The sequence below is a fragment of the Hemitrygon akajei genome, chromosome 13 (assembly GCF_048418815.1).
Source record: "Hemitrygon akajei chromosome 13, sHemAka1.3, whole genome shotgun sequence".
Lineage (NCBI taxonomy): Eukaryota > Metazoa > Chordata > Chondrichthyes > Myliobatiformes > Dasyatidae > Hemitrygon > Hemitrygon akajei.
The window spans coordinates 2266386-2272467 of record NC_133136.1 but is presented as its reverse complement, the minus strand read 5'-3'; positions in this window follow the sequence as shown (position 1 = coordinate 2272467).

Here is a 6082-nt window from a genome sequence, read left to right as displayed (position 1 = left end):
TTGTCTTGTGGGTTAGGGCATATTCATCTGCGAACCTTGCAAATTCGGATATGGACTTATTCGGCTTCTCGTTCATGCTCCCTCTTCGCCTCTAACTCCTTTAGCTGGAGCTCATACTCCCTTTTCCTCTGTTCCACGTCCAGCCTCAATTTCTCCAACTCTAACTGAGCCATCCCACTAGCTGGTACCTTTTCAGGGATCTGTTCCACCACCTCAGCTGAAAACACATTCTTCTCAATATAATACTGAGTTATGGCTCTCCGCATCTCCCACTTTTTCATTGACAACCTCACCTCTGCGAGATTTAGTTCTTTCGCAATATTTATCAAGTCCGACTTTGTGGCAGCCTCTAGCGCCTCTGGAGTCAGGTTTTTTATAAATTCGTCTACGTCCATCTTTGCTGGTTTCCCGTCTGGTTACCCGCGCAACCAGATCCAAGTTTCGACTTAAAAGCCCGATTTACTGGCCCTCCAATTTGGTATCAAATCTCAAGATGAGGCCCCAAGTTGTTAAAAACCCCGTAACTGGGTTACTTACCAGCAAAGATAGAGACGTCCGTTGGAGTCTGATGATACTATTTTTAACAGTATTAGTAAAAATACACAAAAATAATATCAATGCAAATATACAGATAATATACGTCGTCAATACTAAACCTAAAAGTGCGGGTATAATAATAATCAATAAGAAATAAGCTCTATCGTTGTCTAGGGGATAATGAATTGTCCGATGGAAATATAAAGTTCGTTTCAGTTCACACAGGCTGCGGTGTTTGTTTGTCACTGTGTTGCAATTGTTGGAGAGAGGGAGAGATAGAAGAATGGGAACAGTTACCGCTATTGTTTTTGCCAACCTTCCTTTATGATTTTGATCCATCGGTGTCTCGTTGTTGTGGCTGTTCAAGTATGACCTCTCCTTTAGCTAAACCGTTCTTCCATGATGAGCCCGCCACCCAGGCAAGGGAGGACACACACGAGCTCTCACCGGCTTTCACTATAAAACGCTGTCACTGGATTTCTAGCGTTTCTCCTGGTGCGTCTGAGGGGTGTTCCCCAGACCCTTCTTTTATCCTCACTCACGGGGTCTCAGATGTCAATCAGGTTGGGATGATGCAATCCCTCAACCAGACCACTCTGGCTGCCCCCTGAGGGGTTTCAGTGAATAGTACAGTACTCAATACACAATTCCTTCTCCAAGAGACAATAACAGTAATCAGTGGTTCCGTTCCGCTTTTGTTAGGAGACATTCCACTACCTTGTGTATTCTGCATTGTCAATAACAACTGCCTTTTCTGTTATCCTGCGTCTCTCTCTCATTACTGACATGATGTGTATCTCTCTCATTTCCTGGGTATCAGACCCGAAATAATAGCGATCTTGTGATTCTCAAAAAGGGGGGGGGGGGGGCGACTTTGCACCCTTCGGCCCATCAGAGTTGCTCCACATTGGTAACACAGTAATAAGACCCTCCACCATTCTTTTAAACCCCAGCGAATACAGGTCTAGAAGCATCAAAAAATCTTTCTATGTTAACCCTTTTATTCTTGAAATCATTCTCATGAACCTTCACTGAACCCTTTCCAATGGCAGCACATTTTTTCTTATATAAGGGGCCCAAAATGACTCAAAATATTCCAAGAGCAAACACGAGGAAATCTGCACATGCTGGAAATTCAAACAACACACACAAAATGCTGGTGGAACACAGCAGGTGAGGCAGCATCTATAGGGAGAAGCACTGTCGACGTTTCAGGCCGAGACCCTTCATCAGGACTAACCGAAAGGAAAGATATTAAGAGATTTGAAAGTAGAGGGGGGAGGGGGAAATGCGAAATGATAGGAGAAGACCGGAGGGGGTGGGATGAAGCTAAGAGCTGGAAAGGTGATTGGCAAAAGTAATACAAGAGCTGGAGAAGGGAAAGGATCATGGGACAGGAGGCCTCGGGAGAAAGAAGGGGGGGGATGGAGAACAGACAAACAACTAAATATAAAAATACAACTGCAGATGCTGTGGATCAAAGAATATGTACACAACGCTGGAAGAACTCAGCAGGTCAGGCAGCATCCGTGAGAAAAGAGTAGCCAACATTTCGGGCCGAGACCCTTCATCAGGAATGGGGGGGAAGAGAGAGCCGAAGCCCAGTAATAGAGGTAGGGGAGGGGGTAGGGCCTAGAGGCGCCGGGTGGAAAACCAATCAGAGGCAAGATAAAGGGGGGAGGGGATAAGCATGAAAGAACTGTAGAGATAAAGAAGCAGAAAGTTGAAAGGGGAGAGAGACAGAGAGGGACCTGGGATAGGGGGAGGGGGAGGGAATTACTGGAAATTGGAGAATTCAATGTTCATACCACCAGGCTGGAGGCTATCCAGACGGTAGATGAGGTGTTGCTCCTCTAACCTGAGTTTGGCCTCATCATGGCAGTAGAGGAGGCCATGTATGGACATATCTAGATGGGAATGAGAGGCAGAGTTGAAGTGGGTGGCACCCAGGAGGTCCTGTCTATTGTGACGGACGGAGCGTAGGTACTTGATGAAGCGGTCCCCCCATCTGTGTCGGGTCTCGCCGATGTAGAGGAGGCCGCGCCGGGAGCACCGGATGCAATAGATGACTCCAACAGACTCGCAGGTGAAGTGTTGCCTCACCTGGAAGTACAGTCTGGGGCCCGGAATGGTGGTAAGGGGGGAGGTGTGGGGACAGGTGTAGCATTTGCGCTTGCAGGGATAAGTGCCAGGTGGGAGTTCTGTGGGGAGGGACGTGTGGACCAGGTAGTTGCGGAGGGAACGATCCCTGCGAAAAGCTGAGAGGGGTAGGGAGGGAAAGATGTGCTGGGTGGTGGGGTCCTGTTGAAGGTGGCGGAAGTTGCAGAGGATAATGTGTTGGATCCGGAGGCTGGTGGGGTGATAGGTGACGACAAGGGGAACCCTGTCCCTGTTGTGGTGATGGGAGGATGGGTTAAGGGCTGAAGTGCAGGAGGTGGAGGAGATGCGGGTGAGGGCATCTTTGATGACGCCAGAAGGGAAACCACGATCCTGAAAGAAAGAGGACATTTGAGAAGTCCTGGAACGGAAAGCCTCATCCTGGGAGCAGATGCGGCAGAGACGGAGAAACTGGGAATAGGGAATGGCATTTTTGCATTGGGCAGGGTAGGAAGAGGTATAGTCAAGATAGTTATGGGAGTCAGTGGGTTTGTAGAAGGTCTTGCCTCTGATTGGTTTTCCACCTGGCGCCTCTAGGCCCTACCCCCTCCCCTATCTCTATTACTGGGCTTCGGCCCTCTCTCCCCCCGCATTCCTGATGAAGGGTCTCGGCCCAAAACGTTGGCTACTCTTTTCTCACAGATGCTGCCTGACCTGCTGAGTTCTTCTAGCGTTGTGTACGTAAAGAACTAAATATGTCAGGGATGGGGTAAGAAGGGGAGGAGGGGCATTAACGGAAGTTAGAGAAGTCAATGTTCACGCCATCAGGTTGGAGGCTACCCAGCCGGTATATAAGGTGTTGTTCCTCCAACCTGAGTTTGGATTCATTTTGACAGTAGAGGAGACCATGGATAGACATATCAGAATGGGAATGGGACGTGGAATTAAAATGTGTGGCCACTGGGAGATCCTGCTTTCTCTGGCGGACCGAGCCAAAGTATTCCAAGTGTGGTCTGATCAATGCCTAATGCATGGTTAAGAATGTTTCCCTTTATTTGTTGAGGTATTGAGTTCACAAGTGAGAAAGTTATGTTGCAACTTTTTAAAACTCTAGTTAGGCTACATCTGCAGTATTGAATACAGTTCTGGTTGCCCCATTATAGGAACGATGTCGAGGCCTTGGAGAGCATGCTGAAGAGGTTTATCAGGATGTTGCCTGGATTAGAGGCCATAGCCCTAACAAGCTAATTAAGGTCTGAGACCTTGGTAAAAGTGATCTGAGAGCTCAAATCTCTTGGGATGCCCAAACTTTTGCATTGTGCTCCTTTCCTTTGTTTCACTCTAAAATTGTACAAAACAAAAATAATACACTAATCTTGCTTAAAATGTCCTGTAATGTTCTATATTCTAGAGTCCACTGATTATAGACCTCTATAATTCCCAGGATTATCTCTATTCCCTTTCTTGAACAAAGGATTATCATTTGCCACTTGCCAATCATCTGGTACTACTTTTGTGGCTGGTGGGTATGCAGAGATCATCGCCAAAGGCGCAGCAATCTCTTCCCTCCCTCCCTATGGTAACTTGGGATATATCTGATGCAGCCCTGGGAACTTAACTATCCTAATATTTTTCAAAAGTTCCAGCACATCCTCATTCTTAACATGAACATGTTCTAGAATATCAGCCTCCTCACAAGCGGCAAGGTCTCTCCCACTGGCGAATACTGAAACAGGGTGTTCATTACGAATCTCCTCTTCCCCCACCCCCCACCACACACACACTGCCTCCGACTCCAGGCACATTCTCTGCTCTCCCAGATCAGACCTTTTTTATCATTCCCTCTGTTTTATTAAAATAGGAGTGATATGACATCATTGGCAACAAAATTTATTACAATTCAGCTTTCAGCAGTTCTGGAGAAGACTTTCCAGGTGCAGATCCATGGTCTCGTGAGACTAACGGATGCCATACATACAGTTCTGTAAAATTCTCCAGACAACCGTTAACTCCATTCCTTCTCATATTGTCCACCTCATGACAGTCCATGCACCACATTACAATCTATATACAAGTCACGGAGAGTCAGTCCTACCTCACTGTGGTTATTCTTTACGTACCTGTAGAACAGTGAAGTTATTCTTAATCCTACCCACCATGGCCTTCACCTGCCCCCTTCCAGATCTCCCAAGTGCATTTGAACAGCCCATTCAGCCCATGACATTGTGTCAACATTTTAATCTATTTAAAAATCAATCTAACCCTTCCCTCCCACATAACTCTTCATTTTTCTGTCATCCATGTCTATCTAAGAGTTTCTTAAGATCCCATAATGTATCTTCCTCTACCACCACCCCTGGCAGGAGGTTCCACGCACCCACCACTCTCCATGTGTAGAACTTACCCGACACCCCACTATACTTTCCTCCAATCACTTTAAAATTAAACCTCCTGGTATTAGCCATCTCCACCCTGTGAAAATGTTTGCTGACCTCGATCTGTGGATCAGAATGAATGACCATTCTTAGGCTCCTTTCTAGCTACCTTGAAACTCTCATCGGTCCTGGTCAACCTCTCGTAGCAGGTAGTCCATGCAGACCATTCATACTGATTCCATGTCCTGTCACAGTAAGCTCTCAATTGTAGCAGTGCTGAATCTTCACAGCTTAAACAACCCAGGCTCCATCTTGACCTCTCTGGGGGTTTCTTTCCCATATTCACCAGTGTCTTTCACACCCTAAGGTGTGCGGCTACAGATAACATTGGCTCCATCGGAACTTGCATAGCATGAACTGCAAGAGCAGGGGACTGGTAAATGGACTAATGGGGGGGGGGGGGGGTACATGTGCAACCATCATTGACTGGTATTGGAATACCATGTATAAAAGCCAAGTCACCGGTAGGAGGTTGATAGGTTCTTGATTAGTCAGGGCGTCAAAAGGTTACAGGGAGAAGGAAGGAGAATGGAATTGAGAGGGATAGTAAATCAGACATGATGGAATGGCAGAGCAGACTCGATGGGGCGAATGACCTGATTCTACTCCCAAGTCTTAAGGTGTTCTATGTTCTAACTTTCAAATATATGATTTTGCACGGCAGATATATTTCGTATTTAGCATTTAGTATTATTATTTCTAATTATAACCCTTCACGTTTTGGTACGTGTTATGTGCAATACGTGCAAAAGATAAATTTGTGTATGAATTGTAATCGTTTTCGGTGGAACGCACGTGTGTGGAGGAGAGAGAGAGAGAGAGAGGGAGAGGGAGAGGGAGAGGGAGAGGGAGAGGGAGAGGGAGAGGGAGAGGGAGAGGGAGAGGGAGAGGGAGAGAGAGAGACACACGGATGGCGAGTGTGACCCGGTCTGTCCTTGACGAGGTTACTGACCTTGTTTGTGATTCGGAGAGGGAGGGAGGGAGGGAGGGTAGGGAGACAGGAATCGCGGCGG